The sequence below is a fragment of the Podarcis cretensis genome (assembly GCF_951804945.1).
Source record: "Podarcis cretensis genome assembly, chromosome: 13".
Lineage (NCBI taxonomy): Eukaryota > Metazoa > Chordata > Lepidosauria > Squamata > Lacertidae > Podarcis > Podarcis cretensis.
Genome location: NC_137182.1, coordinates 34,126,805 through 34,147,245, shown reverse-complemented (window position 1 = coordinate 34,147,245; position 20,441 = coordinate 34,126,805). Strand labels below are relative to the sequence as shown.

The following is a 20,441-nucleotide window of genomic DNA, read 5'->3' as shown; positions in this document are numbered from 1 at the left end:
TGCAGATGGGGAGATGATTATTAGCCTTATAATTATGGACACATCATTGCACTGCTAAACAAACTCCAGGAAATGTATTTTCAAGGCCTTGAGAAAATAAACCGCAACAATAGAAGTACTTATAAGAGTCTTTTACAATGCTCAGATCTGGCACATAGCATAAAGGGCAGGAAAGGCCCTGTCATTCTGAGCTCTAACAGTTTTAGGATAAGTTTGCAGTCTTTGGGTGTGCTGTGGTTTCTTCCAGACTAAACATATTTTGAGTAGCTTGAACAATCTGCACCTCACTGTATCTATTTTTCCCAGCAGTGCCTCACTTATAGATCCTCCTATTAAAGAAAATACAACTTCTGTGTGCAGGCAGGAAAAAAAAGTACAATCTTGCAGTTAAGAACTCAGGTGCATTAAATAGGGGAGAAATCAATTAAAATCAATTAAAAAACATGAAATAGGAGCGGAGGAGATGGATGCAGTCACCTTCTTACATCAACTGATCAATGTAGGAATGGGTTCACATCTTGTCAAATTAAGATGAAACAAACTCATCTGAATAAAAGTGGCATTGAAGAAAATAGTGATGTGTGTCTCAAAGTAATTTTGGAGGCGGCGCGTCCGGCAATGGCTGCCCTCTTCTAACTGCGAAGAGGGAGCTCCGCAGGAACGGGTCGTCCGCTACGGCGAAGCGGAGACCCACATCGGAAAACCACAGGCAGCGTAAGCCTGCGGCCGTGGGACTCGGCGGGCACCAGGAGCGCTCCCCGAAACGCAGAAGGGACCTCGTAAGAGGCTCTGGAACGTAGAAGGGGGTGCGGTGCTGTGTGTCAATCGCTCTTTCTGTGGAGTGAAGCCGCGTAGCTGCTGTCAGTGAGCGCTGTCCTCTTTTCCTGGAAACATTCGGCTTGAAACCAACAACTCGTGAGTAAGAAATGAAAGAAGGATTTGGTGGATAAATCTTTGGCTAATTCGGCTAAAAGCGAGAGACGAAAACAGGAAGTCCGTCTCTTGTCACTGCTTAAGATCTAAAGCAAAGACTTTGACGTTTGAAGCCTTTGAAGAGGTGTTAAAAGGCAATTGACTCTCACATCTATTTAAGTTGCTATTTAAGACTCAACTTTTTAAAAAGTTTTATTTCAAATACGAACTGTGTCTGTACCTCCCCTGCTGGATTTACAAATCAACAAGAACCCCAGGTAGTCGGACTGCCTAAATAACAGAACTGTCAGATTGCAAGACTCTGATACTTTGTTGTTGGAATTATTACTTGCTGAGCTTTATTGGAACTGATGCATTGTGCTGCTACATCCTGCACTTATTGAGACATTGTTATACTTTGAGACCAACTCTGCCAGATACAACTTAGCTGAAGGTCTCTAGGGAAGCAAAGGCTGTTTGGATATTGTTTTTAAAGCTTTTGAAGTATTGAAGTTTGGAATATTTTAAATAATTGATATTAACAACTTGACTTCTTCCCTGCAACATAAGTGGCTCCCTCTAGAGGACTTTGGAATTACAATTATATGTGACTTTCCCTTTGGTTTCCTTTCCTCCTGTTTACTTGGTGGGCTTGTGGATTCCCATGAGAACATATTCAATTTGACCTTGACTAAGCAGATAGAAGTGGAATGAGCGGCACTGGGAGACAAACAAGAGTGGCTAAAGGGAAAAGACAAACAACTTTGAATCTACTTTCACAGCCGCACAGATCATCTGTTCCTGATGTTTTGGAACTAGAGGAAAGTGAACACTTGCTGGGAGAAGATATGGCATCAGGTGGATCTGCTTCAGTCTTAGACAAAATACTGGAAAAATTGGAAGGACTGGATAAAAAAGTGGATGAACAAACGGCAAAGATTGACCAGACTAGAGATTGTGTTAACAAGTTAACTGAACAAGTTGCTTCGAACGCTCAAGCAATTGGCAATTTATCTGAATCCACTGTAGAAAACCGGAAACTGGCAGAGGAAGCCATTCAGAAAACTGAGGCACTGGAGCAGGAGGTAAGACCACTGCACAAGCAGGTTGGGGAACAACAGGCCTATCTGTCTATGATTGAACTTCGAGCTCGGGAAAACAATTTAAAATTGAGGTTTATACCAGAATTTGAATCCGAACAAGGGAACCTAATTGAGTTTTTAACAAAAGAATTTTCCAAGTGGTGGCCTTTGGAGGAGGAAAAAGATTTTAAAATTGTGACTGCCTTTAGGCTTGGGAAATTCACAAAGAAGGACAAGCCCAGAGACTGTTTGATTACTTTGAGATCTAAGGAGGAAAGGGACAAAATATTAGGACTGCACTACGGAAAGTCACTTCAAATTTCGGATAAAAGAGCAGAGATTTACAAGGATATTCCTAAACAACTTCTGGACCTTAGATCCACCTATCTTGAATTAGCCAGGCTGTTGAGAAGTAATTCAATTGTCTTTAGGTGGGAATATCCACAAGGACTATCTTTTACGTTCAGAGGGAAGAAGGTAAAAATCAAAACAGCTGAAGACAGAGATAAATTCCTGAATATCTACGGAGAAGACCTTTAGAAAGGGATTGAAACACTTCCAGGGGCTGGACCACAGTCTTTAGCTACACCTACACCTTTGGGGCCCGAAGGCTGGGACAAAAAGACACCACCACCAGAACAATAACAGATTTGACCAGGATGTCTCTGCAACTTCTCAGTTGGAATATAAATGGTGCCAACATCCCGGAGAAAAGAAGAAGGATATTTCATATTTTGAAAAAAGAACAATTGGACATTATTTGCTTACAAGAAACGCATGTGACTAGGCTACATAGAAAAGTATTAATAAATAAAAGATTAGGCCAAGAATTTATCTCTTCGGATCGAGTAAAGAAAAGAGGCGTGGTGATTTATGCAAAAGAGAGCCTGTCACCAAAATTTTTATTCAAGGATGAACAAGGACGTATTCTGGCAATTGAGATTCAAACTCAAGGAGAAAAGTTTTTGATATTAGGAATTTATGCGCCAAATGAAGGAAAATCGGAATTTTATAAGAAGCTGCACGAGATCATGCTGGACTATCTGAACTATGACAACATCATAATGATGGGAGATATGAATGGGGTGGTTTCAACGAACATGGATAAATCACATAGTCAAAATGTAACAAAAGAAGGCAGACTACCTAAAACCTTTTTTGAACTGACTGACAATATGGACTTGATTGACATCTGGAGAACAAAGAACCCTCTAGGAAGAGAAGGAACATTCTTTTCTGAAGCCCAACTGACTTGGACAAGAATCGACCAAATTTGGACAACTAGAGGCCTGGCACCCAAGATAAAAAAAGTGGAAATCTGCCCAAAGACTTGCTCCGACCACAACGCTGTAAAGATGGATATGAAATTAATGCCAACCGGCTCTTTTAGATGGAGGATGAATGACAATCTGCTTAGAGATCAGGAGATTAGTAAAAAGGCCCAAAAAGCTCTGAAGGACTATTTTGAAATAAATTTGAACACTACGGTGGAAAAAAGAATTGTATGGGACACAAGCAAGGCGGTTATGAGGGGGTTTCTGATACAGCAGAATACCATTAAGAAAAAAGCACAGAATGATAAAAAGGATAAGATCTTGGAGAAAATTAAAGAAGGTGAGAAGAAACTAAGATCGAAACCGAAATCAAAGGAGATTCTAAGAGAAATCAAATACTACCAAGCACAATATTCAAAATTAATAAATCAAGAAGTGGAATGGAAAGTCAAGTTAATGAAACAAAGATCTTTTGAATCGGCAAATAAATGTGGAAAGCTGCTAGCATGGCAGCTGAAAAAGAGACAAAAACTGAATACAGTAACAAACTTAGAAATTGAGGGAAGAAACATTCAGAACCCAGTGGACATCAGAAAGTGTTTCCATAGATATTTCAAGCAATTATATACACAAGGGCCGCAAAATGAATCAGAGATAGAACAATTTTTGAAGGAGAATGGTTTACCAAGGTTGTCTCTGCGGAACAGAACAATCCTGAATCATAAAATAACACAATTAGAGATTGAAGAGGCCATTCAGAATATGCAACTGGGCAAATCTCCAGGGCCAGACGGGCTTACCTCCAAATATTATAGGACATTGAAAGATTATCTGATACACCCACTAATGGAGGTTTGTAATGAAATCATGGAGGGGAAGAAGGCACCGGAGTCGTGGAAAGAAGCTTTCATCACATTGATACCTAAATTAGAAACTGAAAAGACACAACTTAAGAATTACCGCCCCATCTCCCTCTTAAATGTGGATTACAAAATATTTGCAGACATTTTAGCAAGTAGATTTTAAAAAGTCTTGAATGAAGTAATTCATAAGGACCAGGCAGGCTTTCTCCCAGGTAGACATTTGTTTGCTAATACAAGGAACATTATTGACATTTTGGAACTCTTGCAAACAAATATCAACATGAAAGCAGTTTTGATATTTATAGATGCGGAGAAGGCCTTTGATAATATCTCCTGGAAGTTTATGAAGAAGAATTTGGAAGGAATGGGAGTGGGGCGGGGGTTCCAGAATGGGATAGAGGCAATTTATTCAGAGCAAAGGGCTAAACTGATAGTGAACAATGTGGTGACAGAAGAGTTTAGAATTGAAAAAGGTACACGACAAGGTTGCCCTATATCTCCTTTGTTATTTATATCGGTCCTGGAAGTGCTCTTAAACATGATTAGAGGAGACCGGTTGGTAGAGGGTATTCAGGTCGGAGAGAAACAGTATAAACTGAAAGCATTTGCAGATGACCTAGTATTGACCTTACAGGAGCCAGAGCCTAGTACTAAAAGGGTTTTGCAATTGATTCATGAGTTTGGTCGAGTGGCGGGATTTAAACTTAATAAGCAAAAAACCAAGGTTTTAGAAAAAAACTTGATTATTTCAGAATCAGAAAGGCTTCAGAAAGAGACAGAATTAAATGTGGTCAAAAAAGTAAGATATCTAGGGGTAAATATAACAGCGAAGAACAGAAACTTGTTTAAGGATAACTATGAAAAATGTTGGTCTGAAATCAAAAGGGATCTAGATGTTTGGTCAAGATTGAAACTTTCCTTGTCAGGACGTATTGCTGCCATTAAGATAAATGTATTGCCAAAAATGTTGTTTTTGTTTCAAACTTTGCAGATTGTGGATAAAATGGAATGTTTCCGGAAGTGGCAAAGAGATATCTCTAGATTTGTCTGTCAGGGCAAAAAGCCCAGAATTAAGTTTAAAATACTAACTGATGCTAAAGAAAGAGGGGGCTTTGCCCTGCCAGACTTAAAATTGTACTGTGAATCAGCAGCTTTCTGCTGGTTGAAGGATTGGCTACGTCTTGAAAACACCGATGTTTTCGATTTGGAAGGATTCAACAATGCTTTTGGTTGGCATGCATATCTGTGGTACGACAAGGTTAAAATACATAAGAATTTCAAGAATCATGTTGTCAGAAAAGCAGTGTTTAATGTCTGGTTGAAATATAAAGATTTATTGGAAAACAAGACCCCAAGGTGGTTATCACCAATGGAGGCTAAGGCCCCGAAAAGACTCAATATGGAGGCCAAATGGCCGAAATATTGGGAAATAATAGAAAAAGATGGAGATAATTGGAGGCTGCAGAGTTTGGAGAAAATAAAAGATAAAGTGCGAGATTGGTTACATTATGCTCAGATTAAAGAAGTTTTCAAGTTGGATAAAAAGATAGGATTCCAGGTGGAAAAATCAAAGTTAGAAACAGAACTGTTAGAATCCAGCTCTAAGACACTTTCAAGAATGTATAACTTGCTGTTAAAATGGAATACACAGGATGAAACGGTCAAATCAGCTATGATAAAATGGGCACAGGACATAGGGCATAACATCATGTTTGCTGACTGGGAAAAGTTATGGACCACAGGTTTGAAATTTACGGCATGTAATGCCTTGAAAGAAAACATTATGAAAATGATATACGGGTGGTACACGACTCCAGTCAAGCTTGCAAAGATATACCATGTGTCTGATAATAAATGTTGGAAGTGTAAAGAAGCTGAAGGAACATTCTTTCACCTCTGGTGGACTTGCCCTAGAGTGAAGGCTTTCTGGGAAATGATATATAATGAGCTGAAAAAGGTATTTAAGTATACCTTCCCTAAGAAACCAGAGGCCTTTCTTTTAGGCATTGTCGGCCAGAGTGTGCAAAAGAAGGATCGAACTTTTTTTATGTATGCTACGACAGCAGCAAGGATACTCATCGCTAAATGCTGGAAAACTCAAGACTTGCCCACACTGGAAGAATGGCAGATGCAACTGATGGACTATATGGAATTGGCGGAAATGACGGGCAGAATCCGAAACCTGGGAGAAGAATTGGTGGAGGAGGATTGGAACAAATTTAAGGACTATTTACAAAAATATTGTAAATTGTATGAATGTTAAGAAAGATGTAAGACTAGTAACAACATGGCTTCAACAAATCAAACATAAAAAACATAAATTTAAGTGTAATTGGAAGAAAAGATAAATTTTGGTTAAAAATTATTTTATAATTAAGTACTTTATAAGTATGATCTTAAATTCCGGAATTTGAGAATTAATTTGGGGAAATTTTATCATATGAATGGAACTAATTTAATAATTTGCTAGCAAAATTTATAAGTCTAGAATGCAGGAGCAAGAGCTGTGAGGAAGTCCAAGGAGGTGTATGAAACATGGATATTTGAAAATATTATGTTATTATCTATGTCTTTGACTGTTTTAAAAAATGCTTAATAAATATTTATTAAAAAAAAAAAAATTCTTGTCCCCAAAATGCTGATGTTATTGATACTGCTGCTTGGTTTTTTTCCTCATATTGTGAGCAAGAGCCATTCAATTCTTTCCAGCCTGAAGATGCGTTTTGACCAATGCAAAGTAAGTAACACCTACTTCACTTCACAGGAGTTTTCTCAGCCAGGAAATCTTGTCATTGGGTTTATTGCTTCTCAGTTTTACATGATGCACTTCCCTACAATTTCATCTGAACCGTCCTCTTCAGCACCCCAGAAGGAACTCATGTAAGTCACCCTCTTTTTCCTCTCTGTAGAATTAATATTTTTTATCTCACATAAATTAAGAACAGATAATGAAGCAACAAGAGGTCTTTTCCTCTCTTATAGTCTGAAATGTGAGATGCAAATCATATGTTGGTACTTCTGAACTTTTATTAGCTGCACTTTCAGCATAGGTGGGTTTGTTTATTTTTTAGTAGATGCAAACTTGGTGCGTATTTTATCACTTAATTCTACTGTTACTTTTTTGCAGCCTACTAATTTGATAAATCTAGTGTTCCATAAGAGGGACGCAGGTGGCGCTGTGGGTTAAAGCCTCAGCGCCTAGGGCTTGCCGATCGAAAGGTCGGCGGTTCGAATCCCTGCTGCGGGGTGCGCTCCCGCTGCTCGGTCCCAGCGCCTGCCAACCTAGCAGTTCGAAAGTACCTCCGGGTGCAAGTAGATAAATAGGGACCGCTTACCAGCGGGAAGGTAAACGGCGTTTCCGTGTGCGGCTCTGGCTCTGGCTCTGGCTCTGGCCAGAGCAGCGATGTCACGCTGGCCACGTGACCCGGAAGTGTCTCCGGACAGCGCTGGCCCCTGGCCTCTTAAGTGAGATGGGCGCACAACCCCAGAGTCTGTCAAGACTGGCCCGTACGGGCAGGGGTACCTTTACCTTTACTTTAGTGTTCCATATGATATGCTTATGCAATTTCTTTCTGGACACCTGATTTTAGAGAGCAGAAGTGCTGCCTTAGTGCAGTGCTTCTTTAAATCTGTTTTTGCTCCAGATTCATTTGTTTAAATAGAGCAAATAAAGGAATATAATGCAAGTTTACAGTGTTGTTAATTGAGGCCCCGTCCCCCCCTTTATGATGAAATAAGACACATGGACACAAGTATTTTAGGTAAATTGGCTAAAGAGGCCACAACTTTATTGGTTACAGAATGTGATTGGTATTGGCTTAGGCATTGAATCTGAACAGACTAAAACTGACTCCTGTCCGCCATGCAGGAAGTCACAGAAGGGTTAACAACCTGCAGGGGCAGCTTGTTGATACAAATCAACTGGAAGCTTTCCCCTAGAGTCACCGGAGAGTCGTCCCATAGCCCTAGTCACAACCTGGGCTTCAGACAGGAACCACAACCACTGGATTCCTTTAATGGAATACCCTTCAAAGGGAGTGGTAGGTAGTGGCCACAACCTCCCCTCCAACACACAACACATTTTCCAATGCCTAACTGCCAAACCTTACAAAGTTGTGATGATTTGCTATGAGGTAGGTGAAAAATCAAGTGGCTGGTGCCAGTCTGCCAAGAGGAAAAAATTCCTACCAGGCCCCTTCAACAGGCAACCAACCGAGGTCCATAGAAAGGTCAGATATTGAATGCACGAGAATAGAGGGAAGGAGGGAGGGAGGGAGGAGGGGGATCCATGCATGCAGGAAAGAAACAGGCTGAGCCACAGACCCACGCTCATTTAAGAGTAGCAAACCACGAACCCCCAGTCAGCCCTATTGGCTGGCTGTGGGCATGACACAGGCCCGGGACTCTCTGACACAGTGGGCCATCCATGCCCCCTGCAAACTGTGGGAAGCGAGACCCACTCACAACTCCTCACTTTGGGGAAGAGGAGAGGCTTTTTCTAATTCATTTGTAAATAATGCACATGATAGCCCTACCCTAGAAACATTCCATTGGATGCACAGGGTTGTAGTTACTTCTAAGCTCTCACTGGACCTACTTTCTCCAAGGCATATTTCAGCTCCAAATAATAAATGTGATCGCCAGAACAAATTGATGGCCATTCTTGGGACAAAATTCACTGAGCTCTCCTTCAATATGGACACTTTTATAAACATGTACAAGATTCCTCAGGTGGGTGTTTTTGAGGATAGTACTGAGATTGTGTGAGATATGAGCAAAGAGTTAATACTCACAAGGACTGCAGCATTCTAAGAAAGAATCTTGTGAGATCATATAACTTGTGCATGAGGCAGTTGTGTAAGTTGGTACAGTTATGTCAATTAATAACAGTCTTTTTGAGTTAGAGGCACTGAGCGGTAGGCCTGTTCAGTTCTGCTGCAGTCTGCCTCAAAGTTTGTTGGTCTGTAAGGGTTTTAGACTTAGTGATAAGCAGAGTGTTTTCAACTGCCAGCAACAGAGTAAATGGTTGGCAGCAGAACTACTTAGGAAGGGGGATTCAAAAAATGGAACATTAAAACTAAGATGGCTCTGGAGTATGCTGCTTACTCATAGTCTTCAGCTAGTAATTTTATAAAATACGAGCAGGAAAATATATGGGGATATCATTCCCGATCAAATCGCCATTCTCTCAGCAGTGGTGTGACTGGTTGCCAATACTGTGTCCCAGTAAGCAGTCAAGCAATTTGTATCAGCTTCAGCCTCTTGACCAGCCTCAAGGGATTCACCACATAGACACCAGGTCTACAGCCCCCCCCTTGTTTCAGATGTTACAGAGGAGTCCATTACGTCAACTCAGAAGGATACCATGGTCAATGGTATATGCTCAGAAATAGAAAGAGAGAATGAACCCAACAAAGGAAGAGTGGCAGATTCAGTTATTCTGGGAGATGATATATAATGAAATCAAAAAATGTTATAAAAAGACCAGAAACCTTCTTCCAAGGTATATTAGGAACAGAAGTCCTTGCAGAACTGCAGAATTTCTTTAAGCAATTACAGCAGTCTGGGGTATATGCTCAGAAATAGAAAGAAAGAATGAACCCAACAAAGGAGCAGTGGCAGATAAAGTTATTGGAATATGCAGTATTGGCAAATTTAACCAACAGAATAAGAAATCAGCAAGATGGCGTGTTTAAGAAAAAGTGGAAAATGTTTACAGAATACCTCAAGAATTATGCAAAGCAAGATAAAGTGTTAGCAGGATTAATCAAAATGTAGCAGTTTAAATTATTAAAATTATAGTGGGGGAAAAATTGAATGAAAGGGGAATTAGAATATGTAGTCTTAATTGATAAATAAATGGAACCATGGAAAGGGGAAAGATAAGTCTATTATTCAATGTGTGGTGATATTCAATGAAATGCGAATTGTAATGAAAATGATAAAATTGGACATTTATTTATAGATTCTTCCCACTTCTCTGTGTAATGACAAGTGCCACCCTGGTTACAGCAGGAAAAAGAAGGAAGGAAAGCCTTTTTGCTGTTATGAATGTGTTCCTTGTCCAGAAGGGAAGATTTCTAACCAGACAGGTAGGAGATATGGTTGTCACAGAGGTCAATGTGCCTTTGAAACTTAAGGTAGGTGTTTTCAGTACATTCCTGTACTACTAATTATTTTAACAGTATCATAACTGTTTTTCATGTACAGTTTTAAAATGTTGCATCTGTTGGGATCTGTTGGCAAAGGGTGAGTAATAAATTGAATATTAGTAAGTGCAGAATGAATTCCACAATTATCCAGCAAGACTGACGTGACTATATTTGGTATTCAGCTAAGTTGTTGTGCGTGCAAAACAAGGCCTGCGCATGCAATGGAACCTCCCTGCGGTTTCCCCCCTGCAGCACCTAAACCCATTCGAGGTTTCCCACAAGGCTCCAGGGAATAATTATGGAGTTCATGGAGAATAGTGGGAGGACGGGGGGGGGGGGAGTGCCAGTGTGTGCGTGGACCTCATTACCATGTGCTTGGTCCACAGAGTGCTACATTGAAACCCGCCATATGGCTTTAAAGGGGGGAAATAATCATGCTTAACATGTGCATTATCTTGTTTGAATGCTCAAAATATTCCAGTACATTTCCACTAACAATGTAAACAATTCCTTTTCAGAAGTAGCCCAGTCCAAATTTAAGACATGTAGTAAAACAAGTTACTATTTAGACTTTCATGTTCTGACATCAGCAATTCTGGCCAGGGCCTTAGAAGGACACCAAATGGGTTTTATTATATATCTTTTGCTAACTGTTGGTATTTGAAGTAATATCTCTTATTCTATATTGCACTGCAGAACTTTATTGTGAGACACATCAAGGGGAAACTGAATTTTCAAAAATTCGTCTTCATTATAATTTTCCAATGATATATATAACAAAGAAATTCAATACACATTACTTATTTCATTTTTATTAACCCAACCATAGAAAAATAGATATAAAGCAAAAACAAAAACAAAAAAGATATGTATATTGAGAAACTGAAATAACATGATCTGAGAACCTATTAATCTCAATTTATTTCTTCAAATAAGTAAAACATGTGAATCAATAGAATGTTTTATTTATTTACTTATTTATTACTTACGGTATACCCAGTCTGACTGGTTTGCCCCAGCCACTCTGGGCAGCTTCCAACAGATGTCTTTGAAAAGTTGCTTAGTTGTTTAACTGTTTGACATCTGATGAGATGAGATTCCACAGGGCAGGTGGGCAGGTGCCACCACCAAGAAAGCCCTCTGCCTGGTTCCTTATAACTTCATTACTAGCAGTGAGGGAACCTCCAGAAGCACTGGCAGAGGAAGAGGAGCACAGCCCCTGGCAGCGCGATCCCAGTAGGTGCCATTGCAACTGCCCCCCACCCGCGCTGGGTGCCACGCCCCTGCAGGCAGCGTACCCTGCCCCAGGATGTGCACCAGCCCCGCCCCCACCTGCTCTCCGCCCCTGGTGCTGGAGCAAGATGCTCCATATATAACCAGAAGGCCCTCGGAGCTGGACATTATTGTCCGGGATGAACAGGGCCTGAATATATACATATTCCTATATACAGGGCCTGAATTGTGCTCAGATGCCAATGTAGATCTTTAAGACCAGTGTTATAATATCATGCTCATCAGGGTGGAAGGTGGCTGTAACTTTTTAAATTCGTTTTATGCTTTCTGCTAGTTCTTCCAGGGCTGGGATAGCTTCCACCCAGTTCTGTACTAGGATCTGTGGAATAATGTGCCATATACCTCAAAACACCTTTTTTGCTGATATCTCACATCTGATGGAACTGTTCTTTGCTTAAAAGCAAAGATGGTCTTCGCATGTGAGGAGTTTGCAGTTGAATGACAACCCTTGGCTAATGACCTTGGAAATGAGAAGAGATTTAATGCAGCTCCAACAAGGACTATAAAAGTATCCAATTTTAAAAAATTTTATTCTAGATATGGATGCCTGCACCGAATGTCCAGAAGATCAATATTCAAACTTCCACCAGAACCAATGCATTCCCAAAGTCATAACCTACCTTTCATACGAGGAACCTTTAGGAATGACTTTAGCTTTGTCTGCTCTTGCTCTTGCTCTGATCACAGCTTTGGTGATAATAATATTTGTGAAGCACCAGAACACACCCATCGTCAAAGCCAACAACCGAAGTGTCACCTACATTCTTCTCGTATCCCTCCTACTGTGTTTCCTCTGCTGCTTGCTTTTTATTGGAAAACCAGGACAGCTAATTTGCTTACTCCGACAAACAACGTTTGGCATCATATTTTCTCTTGCTCTTTCCAGCTTGTTAGCTAAAACCATCACTGTAGTCCTGGCATTTATGGCTACTAGACCAGGATCTAGAATGAGAAAATGGATGGGGAAAAAGCTGACAAACTCTATCACGTTTTCAGCCTCCTTTATTCAAGCAGGAATTTGTACCCTTTGGCTGAGTATTTCTCCCCCATATGCAGATACAGACATGTACTCCGTCAATGGGGAAATTATAGCAGAGTGTAATGAAGGCTCAACTGTCATGTTTTATACTGTCCTGGGCTATATGTGCTTCCTGGCCATTGTCAGCTTCACGGTGGCATACCTTGCTAGGAGGTTGCCAGACACTTTCAATGAAGCCAAATTTATCACTTTCAGCATGATGGTGTTCTGCAGTGTTTGGTTGTCTTTTGTTCCTGCCTACCTGAGCACCAAAGGAAAATACATGGTGGCTGTGGAGATCTTCTCTATCTTATCCTCCAGTGCTGGGTTACTGCTTTGCATCTTTGCCCCTAAATGCTATATTCTTTTGTTCAGGGCTGACTTGAATAACAGGGAGCAACTAAAATCAGGAAAAGACTAAGTTATATAAGAATTAAAAACAGATGGCACTCCCCTCCCCCCCCTTTCAAGTATCCAATCTGAATGGTAGAATGACCAACACATACAGTACTTCACAGAGGTTAAATATACCGAGAAACATCCTTTCTAAAGCTTTCTAAAGCTTTCTTGACCTGAAAATTAATCTCAACGATCTTAATGGACCTTCTCTTTGACATTTTAGTGAAATTATTTGCAAGTCAATGTCCACAAGGTGAAGTTGCATATTTATACTCTTCATATTCATCAGCCAAACAGGATTATGGACTGAAATTTCCATGAATAAATATAAGATAGGGACTGAAGGTAATAATATATTGTTATTTTCTCTCTGTTGGAAAAACGTTAGTGGAAATGGTGGTTCATGGACCAGTGCCTGTATGTAAGCAATTGGCTGCTGGTCTGTGGTGATTTCCCAGAAATTACAGGAGTAGGTAGGGAAGGGAAAGGGCAGCCAGGATACGGAGGAGGAGGAAGCGAAGAGGAGGAGGAAGAAAACTACCAGAATTGCTGATGTCAGAGAGCCAGTGTGGTGTAGTGGTTAAGAGCTGTAGACTCATAATCTGGTGAACCAGGTTCGCGTCTCCGCTCTTCCACATGCAGCCGCTGGGTGACCTTGGGCCAGTCACACTTCTTTGAAGTCTCTCAGTCTCACTCACATTACAGAGTGTTTGTTGTGGGGGAGGAAGGGAAAGGAGAATGTTAGCCGCTTTGAGACTCCTTCGGGTAGTGATAAAGTGGGATATCAAATCCAAACTCTTCTTCCTCTTCTACCTACCTATCTGCAGGGCCATAGCTCGGGGGTGGCAAGGTGGGCCCCCGCCATGGGGCACAGGTGATGGGGGGAACAAAATTTGCTTTAAAATATGTCCTTAAATATAAATATTGATTATTGCCTCATAAGAAATGGTTTTGAATAGCGGGTGAATTGAATGGGTGGAGGGTTGGGGTTGGAGGAGAGGTGGAAAGAAGAGCTAATTTGTCCATGGCTAGGGGGCGCAATGTGGACAGTTCTGCCAGGGGTGCAAGATCACCTAGTTACGGCTCTGCCTATCTGCCTATGTCAAGGGGGAGGGGCTGGAGTTGCTGCTGCTGCTGAGTCTGAATTGGGAGTAGGAAGACAGGGTCCTTGGAAACACTGAGCCAGGGGAGGGAGGAGAAACCCATAATGAAGCAAGGAGTGTCTGGTGGCCCCCTCAGGAGCAGTTCAGCAGACTCCCTTACCTGGACCTTGTGTATGGACCTTGTTAAGGTGGCATCTGTACTCTTTAATTAAGTACTTCCCTTTCATTCCCAGATACAGACATGCAGTCACTGAATGGTTAATTCATATTTGAATGCAATGAGTGCAATACCGTGTTGAATGCAATACCGTGTTTAATTGTGTCTTGGGTTATATGTGTTTTCTGTCTGTTGTGAATTTCATTCTGGCTGTCCTAGCCAAAAAGTTACCTGATGGTTTTAATAAGAATAAGTATACAAATAATGCACTATTGTTGTGTCAAGAACATGCTGCAGAATAACCCCACAATAAAACACCAGTCTGGATGGGTCCCTTGTTTCTTTCCATCTATCTACCCCTACCCAAACATGCTGACCCACGTAGAATACAACTCAGATTAATCAACCTTCTTAAGTGTCAACAGCCACTAACTGTTATTAATGTTGGCTTTTCAATTTATGCAAATTTTTATGGTTGGCATGTAAAGGTAAAAGAGGTGAAGGACCCCTGGAAGGTTAAGTCCAGTCAAAGGCAACTGTGGGGTTGCAACCCTCATCTTGCTTCAGATCGAGGGAGCCAGCATTTGTCCACAGACAACCTTCTGGTCATGTGACCAGCATGACTAAACCACTTCTGGCCAATGGAAACGCTGTTACCTTCCCACTGCAGTGGTACCTATTTATCTACTTGCACTGGCATGCTTTTGTACTGCTAGATTGGCAGGAGCTGGGACAAAGCAACGGGACATCACCCAATCATGGGGCTTCAAACTGCCCACCTTCTGATCAGAAAGCCCAAGAGGCTCAGTGGTTTAGACCACAGTGACTATACTAAGAGTTATTATGCAGCGCCAAGTCAGCACCATTTCTACTTTTTGTAGATCCAAGAGAAGACAGAGAAAGAATGTCCTTTCAATGTTTTATTCACTCTCACATTTGTTGATACACTTATATGTAGTAAATCACTTCAATACTATGACATGCCTCCTAACTTTTTTAATGAAATGCTGATAAATAAAATATTTGAACTGAAATGCTGAATTCTTAAAATGTTGATGGTTCATTCTACTTAATTAGCTTCTATGTGCACTTATTGGATTCACTCCCTTTGCCTAAAAACAACAAACAATAAGCCCAAGTTAGATAGTCCATATATAAACTATGACATGCCTCCTAACTTTTTATGCTGAGAAGAAGGGAGATGTAGAGTGAATTTTTTTTGGCCATCTCTCCAACAACCTATTATTATTAATATTATATCACTCAATACAGTGGTACCTCAGGTTAAGTACTTAATTCGTTCTGGAGGTGTGTTCTTAACCTGAAACTGTTTTTAACCTGAATCACCACTTTAGCTAATGGGGTCTCCCGCTGCCGCTGCACCGCCGCCATGAGATTTCTGTTCTCATCCTGAAGCAAAGTTCTTAACCCGAGGTAATATTTCTGGGTTAGCAGAGTCTGTAACCTGAAGCATATGTAACCTGAAGCGTATGTAACCCAAGGTACCACTGTTCATGCAAGAAGCTGAGAATCAATGTACCAAGATGAATATGGGTCAAGCAACTGATATGGTCCAAACATATAAAAGAATGAAGAAAAGAGAAAGAGGATAAAAAACTGAATTCTTACATTGGTTCATAAATCACAATCTGTGAAGGCTGTTCCATGAAAGAGGGTGTATTATAAAGGAACACGACTTGAGAAACAATCCCACCAATGAAAAGGTCACCTCATTGGTACAATTCATGAGGTATTGTGATTGGCGAGTGTATGTAAGACACCATCCTCCTCCTCCACCTCCTCTCTCTTTCTCTCTCTCTCTCTGTCACACACACACCCACATTTTTGTAATGTGTTCAGATCATAGTTACCATAACACATATTCAATGAATATTGCATTTATTTATTGTGGGTGTGATGAAAGTGTCATGCTGGCAATGCTTGGACTGGCTAGTAAATATTTTGCCTTCTATATTCTATTGCTGGGCACAAGGCATTAGTAAGCCTTTCCTCATAAGTGCCAATGACATGAATGAATGGATCTGGTATACTTCTGTTTGCCCCTGCAAACTGACCTCCTAAAGGAATATACAGTGGTACTTTGATAGTGCTTCTATCATAAACATCACATGTTGTTTATTTAACCAGACTGATCCATTTTTGTTCTACAAAGGGTCCCTTTCTGCATCTCCTACCTCCCAGAAATTAATACAGCTCCAAGGCTTCAGCAAAACTTAATCTGACCTGCTTATTGCAGAATCAAGAGCCCCATGTTCAAGGGGGAAGTCATTTTGTAAGTATTCTCTTTTTCTATTCCCATTGGACAAATTATATCATTTAGGGAAAACTCTTATAGTATTCTGAACAAGGGCCTTGCCTTGCCTTAAAGTAACTCGGTCTCAATTCACCTCAACATGACTCTGACGCATCTTTTTATACAATATGTGAAGGAGCACAGCCAATAAACCACTTGCATAAGAGACTGGTTGAATTGTGGTAGGATGAAAGTGATACCTGCTCTGCCTGCATATACAAGTCATTATCACATATTATTTTATGTTCATAGAGGGAGGAAAATAACATGGCAGAGTTCTTTTTCAACTTACATTCATTAGAATTTGTGCATAATATTCATGTTATTAAGTTGTGTGGCGAGTTCCCGCCCCCCAGTGGAAATAATGAGACAGGACAGAATTATTAAGGTTAATGGGCTAAATAAGGCCACAACCTTATTGGTTACAGGTGATGAGCGGTATTGGCTTAGGCATTGGTCCAGCAGACTATATCCGACTTCAGTCCAGGAAGGGTTAACCACCAGTAGGGGAAGTCCTGCTGACACACATCAACCAGGAACTCCCCCAGGGTCACCAGTTGGGGGTGTGCCTTAGGCCATCACATCCATAGGCTTCGGACAGGGCCACACACCCGGAATCCTTTATCAATATCAATATACGGGGCAGGTGATGGTGCTACGTCCCCTCTTTCATCTACAGAGCAATACCAATGCATAACCACCAATATCAAGAAAGTTGTGATGATTTGCTATGAGGTAGGCAAAAACCAAGTGGCTGGTGCCAATTTGCCAGGCCCCTCAATGGCGACGAACCAAGGTCCATAGCAAGGTCAAGGAACGAAAACCTTATAGGGTGGGAGGGTGGGAAAAGCAGCAACAGCTGGCAGGCAGCAAAGAGGGAGATCCCTGGCTGCGTCCTGGTTCAAATAGGGCAGGCCACACCCCCAGAGCCAGCTGATTGCCTGGCCAGGAAGTGACATGGCAGGGAATCCCCCCGCGCGTGTGGTGGGGCCGTGAAGCCCGCTACTCCACCTCCTCTGAAGGGCGGAAGTGGCATTTCTCTCTTTCCAAGAGATTAGAAACCACATTGAACTAAGTACAAGTGAATGACTCTACTCTGATTTTGGGAAAATGTAATACCATACCCTCCAACACAGTGATAGCATAATACAGGAAAAATTTTACTGAACACCATATTCCCATTTTTTCCTCATGAATGAATGGGGGTGGTTTTGGTTGTCATGATCTCACATGATTTTGCAAGACAATTTCCCCAAGGAATGGTGCCCAAAAATGTGTGTTTGCGGGAACCGTGCAAGATTGCACGACCCCAACCCTTTCAAAAGTGATGGGGGGTTTCGAGAGGGAAGATTGTGGTGCAAAATCTTGCAAGACCTTGGTGACCAAAAATGCCACTGGCTTCTCATGATAAAAATTGCGATACCTCAATTTTTCTGAGACACTTGCTGGGTATGCCATACAAGTTTACCAGACTGTTCAATTCCCACTGTTTTTCAAGTTGTTTTTCTGTATGTAGCAGAGACAGCAATGTCTGCAGATGGGGAGATGATTATCACCCCTATAATTATGGACACATAATTGCCTTGCTAAACAAACTCCAGAAAATGTATGTTCAAGGCCTTGAGAATATAAACCGCAACAATAGAAGTACTTATAAGAGTCTTCTCCAATGCTCATAGCTGGCACAAAGCATAAAGGGCAGGAAAGGCCCTGTCATTCTGAGCTCTAACAGTTTTAGGATAAGTTTGCAGTCTTTGGGTGTGCTGTGGTTTCTTCCAGACTAAACATATTTTGAGTAGCTTCAACAATCTGCACCTCATTGTATCTATTTTTCCCAGCAGTGCCTCACTTATAGATCCTCCTATTAAAGAAAATACAACTTCTGTGTGGAAGCTGAAAAAAAATGTACAATCTTGCAGTTAAGAACTGAGGTGCATTAAATAGGGGAGAAATCAATTAAAATCAATTAAAAAACATGAAATAGGAGCAGAGGAGATGGATGCAGTCACCTTCTTACACCAACTGATCAATGTAGGAATGGGTTCACATCTTGTCAAATTAAGTTGAAACAAACTCATCTGAATAAAAGTGACATTGAAGAAAACAGTGAGGTGTGTCTGGAAGTAAATTCTTGTCCCCAAAATGCTGATGTTATTGATACTGCTGCTTGTTTTTCTCCCTCATATTGTGAGCAAGAGCCATTCAATTCTTTCCAGCCTGAAGATGCGTTTTGACCAATGCAAAGTAAGTAACACCTACTTCACTTCACAGGAGTTTTCTCAGCCAGGAAATCTTGTCATTGGGTTTATTGCTTCTCGGTTTTACATGATGCACTTCCCTACAATTTCATCTGAACCGTCTTCTTCAGCACCCCAGAAGGAACTCATGTAAGTCACCCTCTTTTTCCTCTCTGTAGAATTAATATTTTTTATCTCACATGAATTAAGAACAGATAATGAAGCAACAAGAGGTCTTTTCCTCTCTTATAATCTGAAATGTGAGATGCAAATCATGGTATTTCTGAACTTTTATTAGCTGCACTTTCAGCATAGGTGGGTTTATTTATTTTTTAGTAGATGCAAACTTGGTGCATATTTTATCACTTAATTCTACTGATATGGTTATGCAATTTCTTTCTGGACACCTGATTTTAGAGAGCAGAAGGGCTGCCTTGGTGCAGTGCTTCTTTAAATCTGTTTTTGCTCCAGATTCATTTGTGTTAATAGAGCAAATAAAGGAATATAGCAAAAGTTTACAGTGTTGTAAGTTGAGGCCCCATCCCCCCTTTATGATGAAATAAGACACATGGACACAAGTATTTTAGGTAAATGGGCTAAAAAGGCCACAACTTTATTGGTTACAGAATGTGATTGGTATTGGCTTAGGCATTGAATCCGAATAGACTAAAACTGACTCCTGTCCGCCATGTAGGAAGTCACAGAAGGGTTAACAACCTGCAGGGGCAGCTTGTTGATACAAATCAACTGGAAGCTTTCCCCTAGAGTCACCAGAGAGTCGTGCCATGGCCCTGGTCACCACCTGGGCTTCGGACAGGAACCACGACCACTGGATTCCTTTAATGGAATACCCTTCAAAGGGAGTGGTAGGTAGTGGCCACAACCTCCCCTCCAACACGCAACACATTTTCCAATGCCTAACCGCCAAACCTTACAAAGTTGTGATGATTTGCTACGAGGTAGGTGAAAAATCAAGTGGCTGGTGCCAGTCTGCCAAGAGGAAAAAATTCCTACCAGGCCCCTTAAAAAGGCAACCAACCGAGGTCCATAGCAAGGTCAGGTATTGAATGCACAAGAATAGAGGGAAGGAGGGAGGGAGGGGGGAGGGGGGATCCATGCATGCAGGAAAGAAACAGGCTGAGCCACAGTCCCACACATATTTAAGAGTGGCAAACCACGCCCACCCCCCCAGTGGGCATGACACAGGCCAGGGTCTCTCTGACACAGTGGGCCATCCACACCCCCTGCAAACTGTGGGAAGCGAGACCCGCTCACAACCCCTCACCTTGGGGAAGAGGAGAGGCTTTTTCTAATTCATTTGTAAATAATGCACATGATAGCCCTACCCTAGAAACATTCCATTGGATGTCCATGAGTTCTAGACTAGAAATATTTCACAGCTCTAGAAAGTGTAGAGCATATGAAAATACTTTTTTCTGAATTGTTCAAAAGACCATAAATCTATCCAAAAATCCTTACAAAGGCCATGTTGCAATGGATTTGCAGTAAAGGACACCTTACACTGCAATTTGTAATGCAGGAAATATTCTGTGCACAGCAGATTTTTCCTAACAGATGTAGAAGATTGTTGCTACCTGTTTTATTTCATGGAGGTGATAAAAAATATGAGAAATAGT

General features: G+C 41.2%; 1 long non-coding RNA gene across 2 annotated transcripts; it reads left to right on the top strand.

The window, feature by feature from the left end:
• Window positions 1-10,145: 10,145 nt before the first annotated feature.
• LOC307201457 lies at window positions 10,146-12,368 on the top strand. Of its 2 annotated transcripts, none has more exons than XR_013832720.1 (2): window positions 10,146-10,223; window positions 12,114-12,368. It is a non-coding gene; the product is annotated as an uncharacterized lncRNA (long non-coding RNA). The 2 variants fall into 2 exon arrangements; XR_013832721.1 differs by having other exon boundaries at window positions 10,162-10,271.
• The last annotated feature ends 8,073 nt before the right edge of the window (window positions 12,369-20,441 follow it).